Source organism: Bos indicus x Bos taurus, chromosome 3, assembly GCF_003369695.1.
Source record: "Bos indicus x Bos taurus breed Angus x Brahman F1 hybrid chromosome 3, Bos_hybrid_MaternalHap_v2.0, whole genome shotgun sequence".
Taxonomy (NCBI): domain Eukaryota; kingdom Metazoa; phylum Chordata; class Mammalia; order Artiodactyla; family Bovidae; genus Bos; species Bos indicus x Bos taurus.
In genome coordinates this window covers 14,319,522-14,343,135 of record NC_040078.1, presented here as the reverse complement: position 1 = coordinate 14,343,135, position 23,614 = coordinate 14,319,522, and the positions used below count along the sequence as shown (strand labels likewise).

General features: G+C 54.0%; 1 protein-coding gene and 2 long non-coding RNA genes across 6 annotated transcripts in view; 1 reads left to right on the top strand and 2 right to left on the bottom strand.

Moving 5' to 3' along the window:
* Positions 1 to 11,396, bottom strand: part of MEF2D (myocyte enhancer factor 2D) — a 33,055-nt gene extending 21,659 nt beyond the window's left edge. For 2 of the 4 annotated variants that reach the window (XM_027530164.1, XM_027530180.1), the window contains exon 1: positions 11,052 to 11,394. The gene's annotated coding sequence lies outside the window, so the exon portion shown is untranslated. Of the gene's footprint in view, positions 1 to 11,051 lie in introns of all 4 variants that reach the window. The other 2 variants (XM_027530175.1, XM_027530189.1) reach the window with 2 other exon arrangements.
* A 4,065-nt stretch (positions 11,397 to 15,461) lies between these two features.
* On the bottom strand, positions 15,462 to 17,312 carry LOC113885038. Its single transcript, XR_003509109.1, has 2 exons — positions 17,175 to 17,312; positions 15,462 to 15,769 (listed from the first exon to the last, which is right to left on the bottom strand). It is a non-coding gene; the product is annotated as an uncharacterized LOC113885038 (long non-coding RNA).
* A 49-nt stretch (positions 17,313 to 17,361) lies between these two features.
* LOC113885042 lies at positions 17,362 to 21,882 on the top strand. Its single transcript, XR_003509112.1, has 2 exons — positions 17,362 to 17,444; positions 21,234 to 21,882. It is a non-coding gene; the product is annotated as an uncharacterized LOC113885042 (long non-coding RNA).
* Positions 21,883 to 23,614: the final 1,732 nt, after the last annotated feature.

Below are 23,614 nucleotides of genomic sequence, written 5' to 3'. Positions count from 1 at the left end.
CATCCCTCCTCCCGCCCCTTCCCTGTGGCTGGGCTGCAGGGCATGAAATAAGCAGCAGGCGCTGGGGGAGGGGGTGACAATCCAATCCACCTGTCACCCCCACAGTCAGGCGGCCTCAAGCAGCCTGCTCACTAACAAGGGAGGAGGCGTGGGTGAGCCAGACACAGAGGGGGGTGGCAAAGGGGGACAGACACACAGACGCAGGAAAAGAGACACAGAAAAAGAAGTAGAGTCCAAGAGGAAGGCAGAGTGAGGGGCAGAGGTGGACAGAGACAGAGAGAGCCAGAGGAGAAAGCGAGAGGCAGGAGACCAGAGACAAAGATTCAGAGAGAGGCGGGTAGAGAACGAGAGGCAGGTTCAACAACTGCTTGCAGCGCCCTGATGGAGGCTGGGCATGGGGCATAACTCCACAGGACTCCATCCCCGCCCCAAAAACCTGCAGTCCCACCAAGAGACAGACAAGGGCAGGGCAGGGAGAGCCAGGGAGACCTTCAGGGGCCAGGACTGGGCCCAGACCTGGCCTGGGACAGAGCATCTTGGCTCTTGGGGCTCTGGCTAGGTCCAGGCTTGAGGGCAGGCAGGCTGTGAGAGCGGGTGGATGGAGGTAAGCGTAAGTAAGGCCCAGGAGCCCTCTCAACACCCTGGGCACTGCCTCTATTCCTGCCCCACTCCAGGGCTCACAACCTTCCAAGCCACTCTCTCTAAGCACAGACACAAGCTGGGTGGGGGCTCTGGAAGATGGGTGGGAAGGCGAGCTCAGGGACCACTGACAGGTGGGGCCCAGGCAGGAGTCCTGGGGTTTGCAGCCTCAGGGGGATGCAGAGCCCTTTCTTCACAAACGCTATACTAGTCCTTGAGTTGGGGGCATTCCCCTCCCCTCAAAGTCTGGGCCGAGGCAGGGCCCCTCTCCCTGACCCTGCACAGTCCAATTCTCACACGCCCAGCCAGCTCCCCACCCACTGCTCCCTGGCTCCTCTCTGCTCTCCATTCTCTCTGCCCCCTCCCACGCACTTGCCCTAGAGTTCTAGGGTCTGCTCTCAAAGGCACAGGCCGGACCCATCCCCATCCTCCTCCTCCTCTCTTCAACGTACTGTTTGGCAGGCTCACTCCCCAAACCCCTGGTTCCCACCATCGTCCCCTCCCTCGGGGACTCCCCTCCCCCAGCCCAGCAGCCTCAGGGCTGGGCAGGGGCTATTTTTAGTCTGGGCACTGAGCTAATTTTAACTCACCGACAGGGGACCTGGGGGCGGGCTGTCGGGTTGGGGGGAGGGAGAGAAGGACCAGTCCAAGAAAGCTGGACCTGGGGCAGCAGGGGCGGGGGGCGGGGGGGGCGGTGTCTTAGGTCCCAGGCGCCCTAAGTGGAGGCAGGCACTGCAGCCCCAGTTGAAGGCACAGGAATTGACCTGCCAAGAGGAGCACCCAGCGTGGAGAGCAGGGCTAGAGGCCCTCCCTCCAGCTTCCGCTGGACAACTCTCCACCCTGGGCTTCCCGCCCTCTTCTCCTTGGCAAGTCTCCTGGGATGGGTCATCCTGTTCTCTGCCCAGGAGATGCCTCTCTCGTGAGGGTCTGTCTCCTGAGCCTCCTCCACTGCTTCCCCACCCCAGCTTGTCCTTCCTGTAGTCTAGCTCTCATCCTTCCTGTAGCAGCTCAGAGGCCCAATGGCTCCCTAAAGAGGCAGCTGCCGACCCCCACCCCCAACCTCTAGCACTTCCCACCCAGCTCTGGCCTTCCATTAGTGGCCTCTGGGCTGGCTCCCAGGACCCACCCTAGTCCCTAGCAGGTTTGGGAGCCACACTGCTGACCTCAGAAATAACTGGGGGGAGGGGGGGACGGGGGAAGTGGTAACAGGAGATGGAGTCCTCGTAGAAAAGGGAGAGGTGAGGAAGGGCAGTGAACAGCCCAGGGAAATACTGGGACTGTGGGTAGGGATTCTGGGTGCTTGGGTTCAAGTCCCTGCCCTGGCCCTAACTCACTGTGTGAACCTGAATAAGTCATTGCCCCCTCCAGGGTTCACCCCCCTCCCCTGGCCAGTACAATGGGAAGGTGGCATGGACCAGGTACCCTAGTGCCCTTCCAGCCTAGACATTCTGTTCCTATGCTCTTTATAGAACCCCAAAAAGAAAGGGAGATCAGGACTCTCATGACACCATGGAGAGGTGACAGTGGAGGTGGCCCGCTTACATGCCGTCCTCCAGCTTAGGAGGGGAGGGCAACGTGGAGGCCAGGAGAGGAGGCACAGGCCTGACGAAGAGGGGGTGCTTTCGGAACGACAACCTCCACAACAGATGGCCAAGGCTTGACAAGAGGCTCATGGTAGGTGAGGGCAGGTGCCAGGCGGGGCACACGGGCCCCGGAGGCAGAGGTTCTGCCAAACAAATCCCCTCACACACACAGAATGCTATCCGACCCAGGGCTGGGGCACCTGCTTCCGGTTAGAGCAGTGACTGACCCAAGGTCGCTGTCATGGTCATTAGGGGGGCCAGCTCTGGAAGCCGAGCTGGAGCCTCGCTTCATGCTCTAGCTAGCAGGCTGATCAGTAATGACTCACTACTGCTCATCTGCATGGGCATTTGCATAGTGTATCTGATCTTATTCCATCAACTTCTACTTCCCACTCCAGGGCCTGGGACACCCCAACCCAGCATCCCTAGGCACTCAGGGACCCCAGGTGGAGTTCTTGGCACCTCAGGTCTCCCATCTCATCCTTCTCCAGAAAACATCCCTCACTTGATCCAGTGGTACCGTCTAGAGCTCTCAATCCAACAGGGTCCTCCCCTCTTGTCTAGGCCCCCTGTCCAGGAAGGGATGAGAGGGGAGAAGGTGTAATTACGAGGAGCAACTGAACACTGGAGCTGGAGGAATTTTACAAGATTCATGAGGTGAAGTGTGATCTTTCCACAACGGCCTGGGGGTCCTCCGGAGAAAAGCCCTAGTCCCCTCTTTAGTGACAAGGCTGGGGCAGCGGTAGGCTAGGGGTGGACCGTCCTTTACTTCTATTTCTGTCTCCATGTCTAAATTCCACTCTCAAGAGTGCAAAGTGAGAGGAAACAGCCTAGTGCAGTGTGCAAGACAGATGTGAAGACTACAGAGAGGACTTCCCAGGGCTGTCTGTGAACTCAGTCATCTCTGGGGCTAAAATTTGCTTTGTTAGACGTTACTCGACCAAGCATGGGCAGCTGGTAACTCTTGGGAGGGGATGATGGCCACAGCATTATAGTCCAACCACGGGAGCTAGAAGACAGCTGATCCCTTGCCTACCTTGAAGAGGTCAAACTGACCTCTGTTCGTCCAGTTATAATACCTACGCTTCCAGCCATACCCCCTGAAAGAATGAAGTCAAGCAATGGTCTCCTATCCCAGGAAGTTCTTCCTGCTATCTAACCACCATGCCTCCCACTGCAGCCAACCCTTCCCTGGCAACCTAAGCTCACTCCACTCATCTCCATCAGAGTGGTGGCCGGGGGCCCGGCCAGCGAAGCCTCGGCTGAGGAGGTGGGGCGGTTGGGACGGTTAGTGTGTCACCTTCCACCTCCCCACCCAACTTCCCTCTGGGGTCTCAGGAGACAGAAGTGAAAGTGGCAGCTGGGGCCTTGGGGGCGGGTCAGCTTGAGAGCCGTTGGGGTGAGCTTAATGCCACCAGTGCTGGGTCTAGGCTGCCTGCCATTGCAGCAGGTGGGCTGATGGTTAGATCAGGAGAGGGACTGCCCATGGAAATGAGGGCTTGGGAAAACTATGAGGTGTGGGCCCCTGGCCAAAGGAAGAGCAAACTGAAGAGAAAAAAGTGGGGAAAAGCAGGCAGTACAGTCTCAGAAGGGCACTCTCTTCCACGGCAGTGGTTTGTTTCCTTGTTTAAAGCAGCAGGGTCCTTTTTTCCCCATCCACAGAACGGGGCACGGCTGCTCAGGCTGAAGCAGGTGAAGGGATTGCATGTCCTCACTGCTGGGACATGACAGGGAGGGGCCTGAGGCTGAGCCCTCACACTGGACAGCACCAATTCCAATGGAAGGGAAGGCAGTGGAGGAGAATGCAAAGTGTTCACCTACTATTACCGCCAGCACCCCCACCCCAAAGAGGCCAATCCAATCAGGGAGAGCAAATCCTCCTAGAGACATCATGACCTCGGGAAGCCACCGAGGATTTAAAGGGGCCGCTCCGGGTGGCAGCTGGATCTCCTTCTGACTCGAAGGACAGTCCTCTAAGCCCCTGGCAAGGGAGGGCAGGCAGTGCGGCTGCGTGGGCCTGCCGAGGCGGCCAGCCAGGCAGCTCTTACAGGATTAGCTTGCTGCTTTCAGGAAAGGTGCCAGGTGAGGTTAAGATGCCCAGCCAGATGGAGCACCCCCCACCCCCACGGGCAGACAGTGGTGGGGGGGAGTGGTGGGGGGAAAGTACCTGCACAGATCTATGCAAACACTTGCCCCCAAATTTGATCCACGCCCTTCACCGATATGCAGTTTCTCACCCTTTCTTGAAGATATTGTACAAAGACCCCTCTGATTACTAACAGTGAGGATCCCTGTGTACCCAGCTTTCTCTGCCACTTCTATCATCAAGAGCTACCCTCCGTCTAAGGAGGAAGTCCAGTCTATCGTCTGCTCTCAATCCTTCTGCTACACTTTACAACCAGGGCCCCACCCCAGCGAGCAGGTGAGGAGGCCAAGAGGTTCCTCCTCTCTGCTCCCTTCAGCTCCCCACCCTCTGGGCTGACAGGTGGGGGAGACAAGAGGGAACAGCTGGGCCAGGACACCTGTCCCCACCCAGTCAGCCTGGGCCTCACAGGCCACCATGGGGTATGCACAGGGCAGTCAGCAGAGAGGGGCAGGCAGCTGTGGGGGGTGGAGGGAAGGGGCTCAGCGGCCCAGAGATGTGACTGGGAAGGCCTGAGGCAACACTCTCCAAAGCAGCCCTCCCTCCAGGTCTGCCCCCAACCGTCAATACACACAGGCTCTAAAGGTTGAGGTCATCTGCCCCATCCCCTTGCCTCCGTGCTACTTGATCCAGCTGGAGCGGGGAGACTCCACAAAGAGACCAACCCTCCTCTCCCCACCCACACCCACTCCTGCTGTCGGTCTTCCCTTGAGGTCTGAGCATCAGCTCTCTCTTACTCCTCCTCGTTCTCCCAACCCTCAATCCCAAGTATTTGCTGGCAGGGGTGGGGGCAGGGAAATCATGAGAGATAAGTAAGCAGCCAGAGGGATCTGCTAACACTCTGGGGTGAAATGAGGAGGGGACAGTTCTGAGACAAGGAGATGTCTGGATGGGGAGAGCAGAGGTGGGCTCAGCTTCCCAAGCCCACCCCTGGGTCTTCTCGAGGCCCTCCTCAGCCCCCCTCACATCAAGTTCCTGCCTGGGACACAGTGCGCCCCTGCCCCACCTTCAGGACTATGGTCTTAGCAGCCAAGTCCAGGGCCAGGCTGGAGCTGATGTCTGGAAGAAAGGATACAGCCACTTTCCAAGCACTGTGTTGAGTACCACAAATTTTCCCATGGAACCTTTTAACCTTTTTTTTCCCCAGGGGAGGCATCTCTGTTTCATAGATATGGAAACCAACTCAGAGATGGGCAGGGACTTGCCCAAGGTCACCAGGAGTAAGAGGCAGAGGTGGGCTGACTGGTGGGCACAGCGCTTCCCTGCACAGCTTGGAGTGAGAGCAGGCAGGGTCTCCCTTCCTGGGAGCAACAGCACATTCCTTCCGGGGCAGATTCCCTACCATCAGGCTCAAGTCAGCCATGCCTCTCACCCTTCGCACAAGCCCAGGACTCTTGTGGCTCAAATCTTTCCTGATCCTCAGTCATCTCATATGGCAGCTTTAGAGGGTACTAACCAGTACCCAGGAGGAGTCTGAGTGTCACCTGTTCCTGCTTACATATCCGTGCTTTGGGAACCTTACCCCATGACAGTCAATCAGAAGACCTTCTCAGGGAACCAAAGCATGCCCCGCCCCACCCCCAACCTGCCACCAGACCCTAATCCTCTGCCTTCCTGTCGGGGAATCCTACTGAGTTGGTCCTTCCCTTCAGTGTATCTTCCTTTTACCCCCAGGTCTCCCTGGGCCTTCCTTTCCACTGCCCTTCCTGTGGGCATGATCCTTCCCTTAATCTTAGACAAAAACCCTTAGCAACTCCTAACTAGGAAAACTTGAGCAAGTCACTTAAATCTCTTACTCAGTCTCCCTAATTACAAAGGAAAAAACAAATGAAATAGTGTATGAGAAATAAATGAATCTTCCTACGTTTCCATGCCTAGCACAGAGCTTGGCACACAGGGACACAATAAATGGAGGTTTCCTTCCTCCAGTCCCCAGGGATCTCAAAAGTTTTAGTTTTTGGTCTCCAAAGCATATTGGAAAACACGGTGAGTGGGGTACTGCCTGAGGGTAAAGTGCTCATGACCGCGGAGCAAAACAAGCTCCCTCTCTATATGCTTCCTGGGCCTTTCTAACTCCTCAGGGAGTGGCCAGAGCACCAAGCCAAGGTCAGTGACCAGGCCTAGAGCCTGGAGCCTCCTGGGAGGCTGGGAGGGTGAGTTTAAGTGAGTAAATATGGTCCCGCCTGGGTGAGGCCAGCAACAGGCCAGAGCTCCAGACAAGTCCCTCTCCTCCCAGCCTACAACAGAGGGGAGAGAGACCAGACAGGAGGCGCAACTGTCATCCCCCAGTCCCAAGCTCTCAGGATCTCGTGCAGAGTCAGTGAACGCATGGCCCACCTCCACCCTAGAGAGGATCAGCCACAAGCATGGCTAGGCTCCCAGGAAGGGGAGCTTGTGGACACGGCCTCAAGAAAAGGGAAAATCAGATGCAAAGGGCCCTGGGGATCGCCCAGGCTAGGGGTCAGCCCCGAGATGCCTGAGGGCTCAGATGTAACCTTGATACCTCGGACTGGCCTTGTTTATCTGGGTGAGTGGGGAGTGCGACGGAGACCAGTGACAAACCACCCAAAGACCCAGGTGCTCTGCTCACCACAAAGCTAGGTCAAACTCCTGTACATCTGCAAAGTGGACTCACCCAAAGACATGCGGGTAGCATGAGGGGCCAAGGCAGGCTGAGCCAGGGCCACAGAGGGACAGATGGTGGCGGGGATGGAGTGGTGGGCAAAGGGCAGTGATGGAAGTCAGCCAGGCCTCCCCAACTCACACACCATGCTCTAGCTCTAGACTCAATTCCTCGAGCTCCCTTCAACACTCCTCTCTTTAGGGTTCTCCACGCCTCTGCCTTCTTGCCTCCAGTCCCCTCACCCTGTTTCCAGTCTCTGATCTTCTAATTATCTTTGCCTTTCAGTGCCCCCACCCCCACAGGACGCAGTGGCTCCAGGGTGTGGACACACCATATGTATGTGCTGCACACCTCCATGCACGTGTGCCACTAAACGCTATGGACCCGCCAGATATACCCGGGCATGCTGGTTTCCACAGGACCCCACTCACCCGCCCTTGCCAGGGGAAAGGGGCCCAAAGGCGAGCCATCCCACAAGTCCAGGACAAACTCTCCTCAGGATACTTGCAGTCCCAGACAGCGAGGGAGAAGAGAAGATAAATACTCCAGGAGCCAAATAGCACCATCCACACTAGGCCAAAGTTCAAGGCCTTTCAGCAGAGCCACCAAGAGCCACTGGAGAAGAAAGTACTCTGAGATCCGTCTTTCTCCGGCCAAGCTGGAGCGCGCTCTCTCTCCCTCGTCCACCTCCACTGTTAAGTCCTTCCTGAAGTCTAAGCTCCATTCTGCCTGCTGAAGTTGTGGGCAGACAGGGACATCAACCGCCACAGAGAAAGGGGTTCAGCTCCCAGAAGAGAACTACCTGCAACCGACGCCTCCCCCTCACCCCATGAGTAAGTCACCAAACTGGGACCGAAGGACAGATGGCTGGCCGGACTCCTGCCCCATGACTGGCTCGTAAAAGCCACTAGCGATTACAGTGATGCTAAGGCTACGCTGGCCCCGCCACCATCTCTTCCTTCCCTCTAAAAGGCAGATAATTGCCTCAAACCAGTTGGCTTGAGAGCCTGGAGAGCCCCAGCCCTGATCCCAAGGGGTGGGGCACGCCTGTCAGCATAGTGCCTCAAGACCCAGAACCTGAGCTGAGGTTCGAGGGCCAGGTCTGATCCTCAGACCCACTTCCAGAACCCAGGTGAACACCAGCTATGACTTGTTCCCAAGAGCTGAGGTCTCCATTACCCATCCCCCCCAAGTCCCCTTCTCCAGTAAGGCCACCATGCTCTGGACTAGAGAGACACGGAGGCAAGAGGCCTGGCTCTCAACACAGCTAGGGGAGAAATGCTGGGCCCACCCATTCGTTTCTGGCGCCTCCCGCCCACAGAGGCACACAAGTGGGAGGCAAAGTGTCCAACACAGGGTCCCATCCACACCAGGCCAGGGCGAGCACTGAGAGCCTGGGCCAAAGCCAAACGGGGAGGGTGGGGGCCTGGCTGGCCAGAAGACGGTTGACAGGAGGAGTAGAGAGGCAGGCCTCTCTGGGGGCACAAGGGCCAGGAAAATCCACAGCACAGAGACGTTCCCAGGGCAGAGTCGGGGAGGAGGAGGGGCTAGGCCACAATCAGTGAGGGCCTAACCCCAAGGCCTCTTCTTTCCTGTCCTTCTTGGAGGCCAGGAGGCCTCCTCCAGCCTCCTGACTGTCGGTTCTCCAGCCCCAACCTCAAGAGCCTACCCTCTGCCTTCTCCCCTCATCACACCTCCCAGGAAAAACCCAGGAAAGATTAAAAAAAAAACACACACACACAAAAAAACACCTTCTGGAGAGATTATGTAACAAGCAGCCAGAAAGACGATCATATCTCCCAGCCTATGAGAAGAGCCAGGAGCCAAGAGAGGCAGAGTGGGGAAGCCCAGGCTCCTCCAGCACAGGGACAGCGGGTACAGAGTAGGGGGGAACGGGCACCCCCGTCACACTCCCAAGTCCTCCACTACTGTGTTCCAGGCACTGGGTACAGCAGACAGAACCTCCCATGCCCATGCCCCGTTACCAGGGCCCTGCTTCTCCCCTTGGACCAGGGCCTCCAAGGGGAAGGACCGAGTCCTCCTTCCTGAGGTCTCTCCCTGCTATGAAGCCATGCCTGAGAGTGGTGGCTGGACTAAGGCACTGACACAGACTTGCTGTGTGACCTCAGATTTAAAAAACAACCTCTCTGGCCTCTAAAGGAGTGTAAGTAAAAGCTCCCCATTCCCACAGAGAAATCAGAAACCCTTCCCTTTACAAATGTACACACACACAAATTTACAAACACCTACTGGTAGTGTTGGGAGAGGGGTGGCATGGAAGTTACAACAAAGAGAGTATGACCACTGAGACCCAAGGGTCCATATGTCTGCTGGGCAAAGTGGGGAAAGACTTACACATGAACTCCAGTGATTCCCCAGTCACTCTATACAAACGGGTACTCAGCCACCTTCACACTGATCCCACCCCACCCCCATCTTCTGCCCAACACACTGGGAAACCACAGGAAGGAAATTCATTCCCAGGCATGCCGTGGGAGCTGGGACAGCCAGGCTAAGTCCTGGGGCGGGTGTGACCCGGCGGCCACAGGAGGGTGGACATCTGTGAACACTGACATGTGCTTTTTTCAACACTCTCCTTGACTACTAAGACTTCCCTGTTGGGGGTTTGGAGGGGAGTGGGAGGTGGACAGCTCCCTAACTTCAAAACACCCAATCTCCTGCTGGCCTGGGCTCCCCTGCTATCTGGAGGCCAGAGCAGCCCAAGGTCACCACCCCAGACGTTAAACTTCCCATAGTCCAGGCTGGGCCCTGAATTGCCTAGAAGACCCACAGAGGGAATGGGGGGAAGGGGTGGGGAGGACCACTCACCCAAACCAAAGAAACCAAGGCTACAGAGACCTCAAAAGGGGGCTGGGCACTGAAAAGGGGGACACAGGATCCACCCACTGTACCCTCCCCCAACCCACCAACAATGAGCTGCTTAAAAAGAGGCAGAGAAAGCCTCCCACTCAAAGGACAAACCTGGGATAACCTAAGTCAGTGGTTCCAAGGGTGCCCACACTCAGGAGCCCTCCTTTCATTAGGGAGAGACCTCAGGAGGCCTTTGAGAGATTAGCTTGAATCACTAGGGGAAAGGAGACCCTGCCTGTAAGACCAAACCAGACAGGAAAGGGGCTGGCACTGGAGTAAAAGACTAGATGCATCTCAGTCTCCTTGGCTCTCCGTCCCCAAAAGCCCCCCAACACTCACTAGACCCCCCACTCCCAGCCCAGCTCAGCCTGCCATAGGTGAAGAAAGCGACTGGAGAACTCTCGCCCAGATGTTGAACAGCTGCAAACTTCTGGCCGGGGGTTCTCCAGTTGGGTCTACTGACAAACCAGATCAGGGGTCTCGGGAGGAGAGGGCGAGGAGGTCCCAAGGAAAGGCCCTGCCTGGCCACCTCCGCGGTGACTCCGCGTCCCAACTCCACAGGCACCGGGCAAGCCCGGGCCCCGGACACACACACACACACACTCACACTCACACACCCCAACCCACCACCCTGGTGTCATCTGAACAACATCCCCCCTCCCTCCCCCGCTTCCCAAACAGCTGCGGCTCCCCCCGCCCCCACCCTCCCGCCGCCCTCCCAGGCCCCCTTCTGCACCATTTCGGGCCAAGGAGGAGGGAACAGGCGGCGCGAGGAGGGAGAGGGAGGGAGGGCCGGCTGTTAAAATGTCAGTCGCTCCTGGCTGTCACCGGAGACCCCTTCTGAGGATGGCGCCCCTTCCCAGACCACTGGGGGGTCCGCCGTAACCCCGGGACACCAACAGACCGGCGCGCCCCCAAGCCGTCCGTCCCCACCCCGATCCCAACACCCAAGGGAATTACAGCCCACTCTACTTGTCCCCGTCAGCCGACTCCCTCACCCAAACAGTCCCCCATGTAATCTCCCACCAACGCCACACGAAAAGAGCCCGCTCCGCGAGTTCCTCCCAGCCCAGGAGGCCACCCCATCCCACCTCTCAGGGGGACGGTCTAGACCACCCTCCACCCCAACCTCAGGACGGGGTGGGGGAGGGGGCCTCTTAAAGCGGCAGGCGCATTATTTTTCTTTACTCACCGGCCCCGCTGGGGGAAGGGAGGATGTCACGGCTGGGAGGGGGTAGCTCTCGCCCCTAGTCCCGGGGCTCTTCAGCACCTGGAAGCCGCAGCTCCGGGCAGGGGGAATAATTAGTGAGGACGGCGTCCGCGCGGGCCCTGGGCGGCGCCGGGGGGCCTGGGCCCCCGTCGTGGGCGCGCGAGCGGGCAGGCAGACGGGGGACCAGAGCCGACCGCCCGAGCCGCCTCGGCTGTTGTTGATATTTTGCTTCCTTCCTCCTTTCAGGCTCCAAAGGTAACTCCTCCAGCCCCCGGGAGTCGAGGCCGACGTAGGCACAGCTCAGCCTAGCTTGAGGGGTGGGGGAACGGGGGTGATGGACAGGCGGGGGGGCCAATGGGAGGAACCCGTGGGGGCGGAGGGGCGGGGCCGGAGTAGGGGCGGTCCCGGAGACGCGGCCCCGCCCCTCGCTTCCCTCGGGCCGGCCGGGCCGGGCAGGGTCGGCCCCCACCCCACCGCCCTTCCAAGCTAGGCTGCGGCGCCGGCAGCGGCAGATCCCTCCGCCTGCCGGGAGGGAGGGAGGGAGGAAGCGACAGAGCAAGACAAAGTGGGGGGGCAAGACTCAGAGGCCTCTAAAGGGATCAGCCCGTGCCCGTGGTGCCGGCTTTAGCCGGCGGGACGGCTGCCTAGCACTGCTGCCACCATGCGCTTGAGGAGGTCCTTTCCGGGGAGGTTCAGCGGACTCCGCGTATACTCTCCCATGCTCTCAAGCTATATCGACAACTCCCCCAACCCCCAAGCTCCGAGAGAGTTGGAGGTGGGAGTCTTAGTAGATAAATTTAGGGTAGATGCTAGGTGTTGAGAAAATTCCATCTCTCTCACTTAGGGTGGTGCCGAAGCCCCACTTAAAGAGACAGGTGCATTTCTAGGGGGTTACCTGGGGAGCTCGTTTGCTCCCTCTACCTGTGACAGGCCCCCTCCCTTCCCGGGACCCGGCTGACGCCCAGCAATTTAAAGCGACAGCTCATAGTTCCTGGGTGACCTAATCCCGGGTGCCTGCGGCCCCAGAGCACTTACAGCCGAGGGGGCAATTTAAAGGGGTGTGACCTTAATTTCCCCCAGCACAGGAAACGCCCAAAAGCATCTTATTAAAGAAGCAGTAGTAGCTGTTTTAAAAAGTTTATAATTCCTGTTTGCTCCAGGGTGTGGTGAATCCTCTCCTGCCTTGCAACAGGAGTGTGGGTGCCATGTGTACTGGACAACTGACCCTGTCAGACTTACTCCCCGTTACTCCAATGTCAGCTTCCTACCTTGAGCTTGACGAAATGATGGAATCTGGCTTAGATCTCAAAGAACCTTGCAGAACAGAAGGGCACTCAGTTCTTCACATACTCTGATTTCTACTGGGTCTGATTTACTGGACAAAGAGTCAATTCTAGGTTAAGGGTTGCTAAGACAAATATATCCCTGAAAGGGGCTGCATGTTATGGTGATTAGAGGCATCAACTTTGGGGGAGTCAAGCTATCTTGGTTCAAATCCTTATTCCACCATTTATTAACTGGAACACAGGCACATTACTTAACTTCCCTGTACCCCATGGGTAAAATAGAGATGATGATAATAGTACCTAACTCATAAGTTGGTGTGAAGATTAAATTAGTACATACAAGTAGATTGCTTTGAATGATAGCCCATGCTGCTTTATAATAAACTCAAGGGCAAGACCCCGTTAGGCCCATTATCCCACAGGAGCCTCGGAGGAGGCAAGTTCAGTGGAATTGCTTTGCAAATAGGTTGGAGGCTTGTCTATGTTTTAAGACAGGAAGCCAGCAGGCTATTTCCTTGGCCTTGGTTTCTGTCTCTTCCACCTGACCGCTCCTTCTGGAAACCTGATTTAAACTGTCCCATTTTGACCCCAAAAGTGGCTTCTTAGTTCCCCATTAGATTTAGGAGTTGGGGCCCCAGCACCAGAAGATGTCTGTCTTCCCTATCAGGCACAGCTGGCTTACCTGAAGGACCTCAGGGTAAGCAGGGGGAGCCCATCTGCCTGGTCCCCAAGGACTCTGAGAAGAACAGAGCCTTGTGCCAGGTTTGGGGCTGTGGCAATAGCACGATGGGAAAGTGCCCCCCCACCCCCCCACCCCTCAACTGGGGAACCTCCCCTCACTTGTGGCCTCTATTTTTAGTGCTTCCCCAGGCTCTAGCTGGAGAAACCGTTTAGTCATCAGGGTGTTTATTTTCCGGCTGTTTCCGACGTCGGGAAAGCAGAATGTTGAGACTGGAGAGATCCAGGGCTGCTAGAAAAGACTTCTTAGGGACGGGCCTGGGAACTAAGCCTTCAGACTACTGGGTCCCAGATCACAGGAAAAAATTAAAGTGGGGAGGGGGCAACCAGGTCCCAGGAGACCAAGAGAGCTGGGTCAATCAGCCTGCTTCAGTTTCGAGGCTCTCCCAGCTGAAGACCCCTCTGGCCCCAGCTCTAGTTGAAGGATTCTCTCCCAAAACATCAACGATCCCGGTACAAATTCTTTCCCAGAGCTGATTCCCAGAAGCCCCCTCCACAATATCCTATATATCTACGTGGTGAGCCTCCCGCCAGCCGCAGCTCAGCCAATCTCAAGCCCGAGGCTGGCTTGTCAGGGCTGTGATTGGCCAGCTGGTCCTCCCTGCCTTGGAATGTTGGGTCCTTAACAAAGGAATGAGGAAGGAAGGTAGGTGAGTCACCTGGGAGGGTTTGATAAAGGGCCAGGAAGAGCAGGAGAGAGAAAGGAAGGGAGGTATAAGCTCAGCAGAGGAGATGGAGTATCCTGGACCCTGAGACGCTGAAATGATAATCCAGTAGAAAACAGAGTAGGAAAGAGTAGAACAGGCTGACATTACAAGTGGAATAGGATTTACATATACACTTATTTATAGAGAGAACTTCATAGGAAAGGAAAAGTAACAAACATGAGGTCTTGATTTCCATGGAGAACTAAGAAAGGATCTAGGGAGTACTGCTGCAAATTAGACTATAACAAAGACTTCCGGAAAATGACTCACTATATCTTTTTCTTCTAGCCTCTGGACGACCCATCCCAGGATGCACTAGGTGAAAAATGCCTAGACAGGCTCAGACGCCTGGGTCTCCCTTATCTTTCTCTCCCTTTACCAACTCATCTTTCTTAGAGAAAAGTCACCTAATGTTGCCATAAAATCCCCTAGGAGTTAGACAAATGCCCACCAAGGTTCTAAAAAGTGTGTAAACTCCTCTGTACAGTATCATCTTCATCTATTTGTATGGCAAAGGGACCTCAGCAGCTCCCTTGCTTCGTGCTTCCCCAAACACCCCTGTACAACTTAATTTGGAAAGGTCTGCCTAATCCACAAGGGCTGCTGCTCTCCTGACTGTTGTCCTGACTATGGAACTCTGGGACTCCATTACCACCGTTTCAGCCTCTGTCTGGCTGTTTGGTTAACCCCTCTTGCCTTCTCCACAGCCATCTGGATAATCTCCATCCTCACCTCCATCCATGTCATCCTTTCCATTGGGCTGATCATTCTTCCTCCCAGTTTTCCAGTAATCCCAACAAAGGCCCCCAATCTCTCCCCACATCTTCCACCTTGCTTGTGCCATCAGCACACGTAATATACTGGTGATTCTTCTGTGTACACATTTTCCATGAGAACTTGTGTTTTCCTGTTCTTCTGTATACTGTATTCTTTGTATCTACCTCATCGGTACACAATGCATTCATTGTACTGGCATTCTTGGTTTCTAATTTACTGTCTTTCGCTAATTTTGAGCTCCTTGAGGGCAGCAGTTTAACTCAACTTTGAGCTTCGTAGGGGCTGGCATGGTATGCACTCAGCATTCTGTTGCATGAATTTCTTTATGTGTTTGTAGCTGTGTAACTGAGTTAAGATTACAAAAAACTTTATTGAACACCTCTATTTGTCTATTGATAACTGTGCTAGGCCAGGGATGGGGCTCTGATCTGGGACCGAACAAGTCCCATTCTGAGCTGGGGGTAGGGCGCGAAGAGGAGTCAGGCAGAGAGGAGTCCAAGACTGTTGGCAGAGCTGTCCCCCAAGCTCAGAGCCAGGGTGCCTGGGGCCAGGCCCGGGGCAAAGGGCAGATGCCCCACCCTGGAACTGAAGGGGGCAGGGACGGGGTGCCTAAGCCGGGTCCTGGGTCAGTGCCCCCCAACACGAGTTCCCTGCCCCCGGCTGGGCAGGATGTGGTGGCAGCTGCAGGAGGGTGGGCAGGATGTGGGGGTGGGGGCAGCTGAAACCAAGCCTGACAGTCGACTCCCCAGCTCCTCCCTTTTTCCCTCTCCCCACCCCCCAACCGCCCCCTCCAGGTCACGTGGTTCCAGTCCCGGCACCGAGGGACTATTTCGCCCTTTCCGCGGAAGGACATAATCGACATCGCAAAGTCTAGTCACGACAGATTTTAGCTGTACCACGCCTTTTTCTTGTCCCCTAGCGCAAGACGGAAAGTTTTCCAAATACACGAATCTTTAAAGCCTTGAGCGCCAACCCTGGAGTGGCCCCTTTAAATGCAAATAAACCGCCCTCTGGGTTTCGCCCCTCCACCCCCATCCCAACTTCGCTCCTCGTGCCCAGACTCCGCCAGCTGCCATTGACGTCACGCGTGCGTCAGCGTCGCCAGCCCAACCAGACGGCACGTGGGGGGAAGAAGGTGGCCTTAAAGGGCCAGACGCTTTCGTCCTGCCGGGTTACTGCTGTGAGGTTTGGCCTTGAAAAAGAGAAATGAAATGCGAGGTGGGGAAATCTATTGGAACAGAAAGAAATGCAGGATAGACGTTAGGAAGGACTTCCCAGAGTAGGACGGCCGGGTCTTTCCTCTAGATTACCCAGAAATTTGGGTATTTGTCCCTGGGAGAGAACAGAACAACTCTGAGGGTAAAGGCAACTTGGCTTTACGATTTGCCCAATTATAACTTCAGCCTTTCTTCTGTCCCTGAAGAGCATATCCACAGCGCAAGGACTTCGGTCACTTCAGGATCCTCGGCACCAAGAGCAAAGGACGGAGTATGTAGATACTCAGTTTAAGAATTTGTAGAATGAATGAAGTACAGGGCAAAAACACATCTTTCCCTGATTGCTCCACCCAACCACGCATAGCACATACCCAAAGCTAAAGACAGTCTCGCTCTCTTTTGAATATCCACGGCATTTAATGAACTTACATCTTTCTTTCCTGTGTTAGCCACCACAACGGCACTGGTTAAGAGCACAGAACTTGGAATCACGTGCACACAGGTTCCAATTCCGTTTACAAGCTTTGTGACTTTGGACAGATCTCTTCTCGGTTCTACTAACTGTCAAATGGGGGCGAATGCTGCTTAGACCACAGACTTGTTATAAGGATTAAATGGGACAATTTCTGCGAAGTTCCTGTATGGTATCTAATTCATAGTAAGCGCTCAAAAATGGTGGAGAGTAGGTTTTAAGATGGCCATCTTCCCTACTAAACTTCAGGCTAATTGAGAGTAAGGAGCTTGCCATACTAATTTATTCCCAGCACCAACACAAGGCAAGACTTCGAGTTGTGCTTTTGAAATGTTTGTTGAATGAATAAACACGAATGAATGAGTATTTCAGTATTTCCTGAAATCTGACCTCCAAACCCACCCCTGAAATTGTTATCTAAAGGGAGAAAACATGACAAGTGCCCCCTCTGTGCCCCAGGTTTTTAAAGCCTCAGGGTAGAGTTGGGGTGAGGCCCTAATCTCTGCGGTTGAACCAAAAGTATTATGCAAACAAGCCACAAATGATTGGTCTGCAATGGAGAACTGAGGGGGCCCTCCCCACCGCTCCCCATCCCCAGCTCAGCTGCTAAAGCTCTGTCCCAGCAAACCCAGGCTGAGTATATGCCAGGAACACAGGACACCAGGGAGCTAGAAGAGGAGAGCTTCTTGCCCCTTCAGAGTTTCTCAGCCCTGACACTAATCCAGCTTTGGTCTTTTCTTCTCTGGAGCCTAGTTCGCCACCCCGTCCGCCAACATACACCCTCAATTCTTCTCTCCTGCTCTGCCTCCCATCCTCCACGCCAGTCCTCATCCCCCTCCCCCCAACCACGGCTTCCCAACAGATATATGGGGAGTGGGGGTGGAGAGGGACACAAAACCTCCTATCACCTGATTCCAGCTTCTTGGCCAGAGGAGCTGTAGCCACCTCCTCCTGATTCAGTCTGTCTTGAAGCTGCTTATCGATCTGATTTTCAATATCTGTCACCATCTCTGAAGTAGAAGGGCTGACAGACAACAGAAGGGACTTCCTGCCAGGGGTGGAGCTATGAGCAGAAGGCTGAGAGAGCCCTCTCCTTCCTTGAAGACCAGGAAGAAGCGGTGAGACCCTCCTCTGGCTGACAGCAAACCTGTCACCCCAAGGAACCCTGGGGGATGCGGGTGGGTTTCCCCCACAGGAATCTCCCATCGCCGTCATGCTGGCTCCACCCCCTACAGGGGTGGGGTGCCGCCCAGGAGCACTCTGTGTTCTAGAAAACCCGAAAATAACCCGCCTTAGCTGTCCGGCTTCTATTTCTGTCCATCTTGTTTAATTATTCAAACCCAAGTTGGGGAGTGAACTATAAAAAGCTCTCCCACTTGGGGACCCAGGAGAGCTGGGAGACTCGCCAGGTTGCAATAGCAGCAGACCACAGGGTTTGGGTGAGGTCACTCGGTCCGGCCTCCTGCCTGAAAGTTCCATCTGCTGTTTGCTGGCTTCCTCTGCTAGAAGGCAGAATCCAGGCCTCCCTCCCTAAATCTCTCTCATGCCCTCATTTCAGCATCCCTCCAACCCAACCCTGCCTAGGAGCTGGGCTCCACCCCATCTTCCTTTACTCTGGAAGTATTTTCTCAGCCATCTCTTTGCTGACTGCTCCCTAGTCCTGGTTTTTAATCCACAGATGATATCGTCAGACCCGAGCCTCGGGGACTGAGGGAGATGGGGTAGGTAAAGAGATCAGGCCAGGTGACACAGACAGGGGGATCGTCGCCATGCCCTAGGAAGGCACTCTTGTCAGCTGGGGCAGCGCTAGGCAGCACTGTTCTGGGTGGGCGGGTTCCTGCCCACTGCAGGTGCTGAGCCTCTGCAAGAGCTTCTCTCTGGGACTCTGACATTATAGCTGATGAGATGGAGGGAGAGCAGCAGAGAGGACTTGCTTTTCTGGAGCCAGTCCTCTTCTGGTTAGCCAGAAGTTCAATGTCAGTTTCCATTGAACCTGAAGTGGGGGCTGGCTGAGTGCAGAAAGCCTGGGGGTCATTTCTGTGAGGCACCTCCCACCACAGACTTTTCCTGAAAAGGTAGAAACAAGGGGTGTGGTCATGGTTGCTAAGGCAACATGGGGTCATCACAGTGATCAGTTTTTGGAGGTGGGGAGTGAGGGGATAAGTGTTAGTGAAGGGGAGACAGACAGTTACTCATTCTAAGCAGGAGGGGCCTAAAGAGAGCCTGGGACAACCACAGAGACCCCAGAGATAGACACCTGTGGACATGGAGTTACAGGATTACAAGGAATTACCAGGGGCCTTGAACCTCAAAAGAGGAACAGATCACATGGGACAGATCCAGAGACCCAGGGCAGAGAGAGCACAGCAGTGGGGTGAGATGTCCAGTTGGGAGGGGGAATCAGCGGCCTGGCAGAAGTTGGGGACAAGGGAGGGTGGCAGGACTTTCTGAGAGTCAGTGTGGAACATAAATGTTAAAAAAGAACCTGGGCCTATTTGGGGACTTTTCCCCACACATTCCCTAGCAGCAGCAGCAGCTCCTGTCAGGTCCAGCCTGGCTCTCCCTGCTGTGGCTGATACTAAAGCTATGGAGAGGTTGCTGAGACAGGGAGGAGAGGCACGCCGTTGCTAAGCAACTAGAGGCTGTGTACCTGGCAGCATAGGAGGGGGCCCTGGCACCGTTTGTAGGGGGCAGGGCAGGCAGGGAGACAGTAAGGGAACAGAGTGGCCGAGACTCAAGGCTCCCTCTCCTCATGGGTTACAGAGGAGAGAGGTACTTGTCAATCCACATGTTAATGAGTATGTAAGTGTGTGGTCCTTCTCCAGGGTGCTGTGACTGTATGTGCACTTGTCTGTGATATACTCCTCAGACTATCTCTTGAGAGCAGTCAGCGGTGGGGATGCGAGCTAGGGGACAAAAGACCAGGTTAAGCATTTTTCATCAGGTGACAGAAGGGGTCAAATGCCCCATCCGCTTAAAGGAGTTTCTGCAGAAATGCATAGGCCAGAGGGTAGAAATTTGGCAGGAGTTGGAATGGAGAGTCTGGTTGACCTTGTGTTGGCCTCCCAAGTCTGATGGAGGCTCCATAAAGGAGAGGCAGTGTGGTAGTGGGGGTCGCTCACTCGTTCTGGAAAACTGAAGATCTCCAAACTGTTCTCAAAACTGAAGATCTCCACTGTATTTCATTATTTCCATTCTGTTACTTAAAATTTGTTTTCAGGTGGGCTGGAGTTTGACAGAAGCAACCATCAATAGGAAAGAGTATACTCTTTCTCCTATGAGCCCTGTCGCTCATTCACCCGCACCTCTAACAAGTCTGTCAGGAAGTAGCTCAGGCCTTCATGCAGTGTGGACTCAGGGCCATCACCGCTTCCTCCATCGGCTCAGCCAGCCCCTGTCCCCAGAGAGCACCTTCCTTTAACAATTGTTTATTGAGCACCTGTGACAGGGCACTGGGGAAGTGACAGGGGGTGGGCACCATGGTGGCTCATGCTCAGCAGCCCCTCTGGAGTGCCAGCCTGCCTGCTGGTGTCTTGCCAAACTCTGGTTCTCCCCCTTGCCCTCCACTCACACATGTTGCACATACTGGTTAATAACTTCTGGAGGTCTGTCCGGGTATGGTCCCCAAATTCCATAGGGAACAGGGTGTGCTTCAGCCCCCTCTTGCTCTGTTATTATTTATTATTGTTGTGTTCTGTGTCTGACTCTTTGCGACCCCATGGTCTGTAGCCCGCCAGGCTCCCCTGTCTATGGGATTCTCCAGGCAAGAATACTCGAGTGGATTGCCATGCCCTCCTCCAGGGGATTTTCCCAACCTAGAGATCAAACCCATGTCTCCTGCATCTCCTGAATTGGCAGGCAGATTCTTTACCACTGCTCCCCCTGGGAAGACACCCCCCCTACCCCCAAACATCCACTCCCCCACGCCCGCCACCCCCGCTCTCAGTAAGAGCTGGGAAATCACTTCATCTCACACACTCCCCACTTGCCCCAGGAAGGCTGTGTTGCTAGGGAGACTCAGGGGCCAATAAGAGGCTGTCTTAGTCCTTATCCATGAAAAAGTTTAAAAATCAAGGATAGAAAAGGTATAAGCTTTGTTTTGTTTTCATTCCTGCCTGATGCAAGGCACTCTGAAAGGCATTAGATGCCCTCTTCTCATCACCCTACAATAGCTCAGCTGACATACAATTATCATCCTTATTTTACAGAGAGTTTAAGGAATGTGTGCATATTTGTCCGAGAGGTGGCTGTGGGATTCCAACCCAGGCCCATCTGTGGCGAGTCAAGGGTCAGAGAGAAAATGGTTTCACTGTTTCCAAAAGAAGGAACACTGGAGGGGCCCAGGACTCCACACAGAGGGGAGACCTCGGTGGGTAATTGGAACTGGACTCTCATGAATTCAGTGCTGCAGCTGCTAATGAGGAAGAAAAGCGCACTGAGAGACCCAGCATGGTCACACAGGGACCTCGGAATTGCTCAGATTTCTGGGGAGAAAACCTGGGGAGAAGGCTGAGTCAGGCAGATCTGAGATCCAATCCCAGCTAGTCATTTCTAGCAGTGTGGCCTTAGATGAGTCACTGACCCTCTTTGAGCTTCAGTTTCCTCAGTGATGATGTGAGGGTGATACTCATAAACTACTGCAAATATTACAATAAGTAATGTAAATGTGCCTTGCTACCAAGTCCCTCTCCTTCCATCCCCTACAGAAGGAGAGGATTGTGTGTAACTGAGCCCAGATGCCAGAGTGGTGCAAATCTGTTGGTATAGTACCAGGATGCTCAAAGCATGGCAGAGGTTTCTCTCTCTCTCTCTCATGGCAGGGTGGAGGAAGGTCATGTTTAGAGCAAAAGTGTCAAGAAAGGGCCAAAAAAGAGTCCTCTACTGGAACAGACGGAATAATGATGACAGATGACAGAGGGAACACAATTCCCAACACCCGTTCTCTACCCATTTCTCTCCTAAATCAGATATTTAAAGTGGAAATGAAAGCACTGAAGTTCTGGAAAAGTGAGAATCACATCTATAGCCCATTCATTCAGTGACTTCTGGTCTCCACCCCATGAAGTTCAGCATCGAGGGACCTTGCACAGATGGTTGTGGTAGCATTTTCCCCGGTCTGTGAAGAATCCTGGAGAACAGAAGGGAAGCAAAGACTGGAGGTGAAAATAGGAGCTTCCAGTCTTTAGGAGGAGGGAAAGATCAGTTTTCAAAACTCCAGGCCTGAACCCCACCCCCACACCATTTTGGAAGGTGAGCAAGGAAAGCAAGGGTCATCAGGAGCTAGCTGAGGTTTGGTAACCCCTGACTCAGTGGGCACGGGCATCACCTGGAAGACGGTCAGCACTGCTGAGAAGGTCAGCCCACTCCAGAACTACTCATCACAGCGTTCATTTTAACAAGATTTCAGGGGTGATTCGAATGTACGTTCAAGACTGCAAAAAACTTCACAAGAGAAAATTGGAACTACATTGCGATCGTGGATTGTGCTGGTCATTTCACAATATATACAAATATTGAATCATCATTATGTTGTACACCTGAAACTAATACAATGTTATATGTCCATTGTACCTTAAAAAGAGAGGGAGAGAATTAAAAAACAAACAAACTAAAAAACAACACATGCCTGTATGGGAAAGGAATCTAAAAAAAAAAAGTGGATATATGTGTGTGTATAACTGATTCATTTGTTGTACACTTGAAACTAACAGCATTTTGCTGTGCTAATCAAAGTTATGCTGTGCTTAGTGGTGTCCAACTCTTTGGGCCCCCATGGACTGTAGCCTGCCAAGCTCCTCTGTGCATGGGATATTCTCCAAGCAAGAATACTGGAGTGGGTTGCCATTTCCTTCTCCAGGGGGTCTTCCCAACCCAGGGATTGAACCCAGGTCTCCCTCATTGTAGGCAGATTCTTTACCATCTGAGCCACCAGAGAAGCCCAAGAATACTGGAGTGAGTAGCCTGTCCCTTCAGGGGATCTTCCTGACCCAGGAGTCAAACTGGGCTCTCCTGCATTGCAGGAAGATTCTTTACCCGCTGAGCTACCCGGGAAGCCTGGATCAACTATACTCCAATATAAATTAAAGCAAAACAAAACAAATAGATAGACAAGCACAGCTTGACCTGTCCTTAGACCCTCTACAAGGTGATTGATTTGTAAATGTCATCTAAAGCTAGGAGTCTCTTCAGAGGCCTCTCCCTGTATGGAGGTTAGTGAGGAGAGGCACTGGCTTGGACCAGCAGCTTATTTGACTTGTTTTAAACCGTGAGTTTCCAGGAAGTCTTTTCCTTTGAAGAGGCAGTTCAGTTCAGCTCAATCGCTCAGTTGTGTCTGACTCTTTGCAACCCCATGAATGGGGACCCCATGAATGGGGTCAGTGGGACCCCATGAATGACTCTTTGCGACCTCCCTGTCCATCACCAACTCCCGGAGTTCACCCAAACTCATGTTCATAGAGTCGGTGATGCCATCCAGCCATCTCATCCTCTGTCGTCCCCTTCTCCTCCTGCCTCCCATCCCTCCCAGTATCAGAGTCTTTTCCAGTGAGTCAACTCTTCACATGAAGTGACCAAAATATTGGAGTTTCAGCTTTAGCATCAGTCCTTCCAAAGAACACCCAGGACTGATCTCCTTTAGAATGGACTGGTTGGATCTCCTTGCAGCCCAAGGGACTCTCAAGAGTCTTCTCCAACACCACAGTTCAAAAGCATCAGTTCTTCAGCGCTCAGCTTTCTTCACAGTCCAACTCTCACATCCATACATGACCACTGGAAAAACCATAGCCTTGACTAGACGGACCTTTATTAGCAAAGTAATGTCTCTGCTTTTGAATGTGCTATCTAAGTTTGTCATAACTTTCCTTCCAATGAGTAAGTGTCTTTTAATTCATGGCTGCAATCACCATCTACAGTGATTTTGGAGCCCCCCAAAATAAAGTCTGACACTGTTTCCACTGTTTCCCCATCTATTTCCCATGAAGTGATGGGACCAGATGCCATGATCTTAGTTTTCTGAATGTTGAGCTTTAAGCCAACTTTTTCCACTCTCCTCTTTCACTTTCATCAAGAGGCTTTTTAGTTCCTCTTCACTTTCTGCCATAAGGGAGGACACAGCTAAAGATGTTTGAAAATTCTCTATGCTCTGTTATGCAATATCTATGCTATGGAATACTGCACAGCCTTACAAAATATTGAGTGGATCTGAGCCCACTGACACACAACAGTCTCAGAAATTGCTCAGTGCAAAAAGCAAACCTTGGACCTCCCTGGTGGTCCAGTGGTTAAGACTCTGCCCTTCCATTGCAGGGGGCACAGCTTCAGTGGATCCCTGGTTGGGGAACTAAGATCC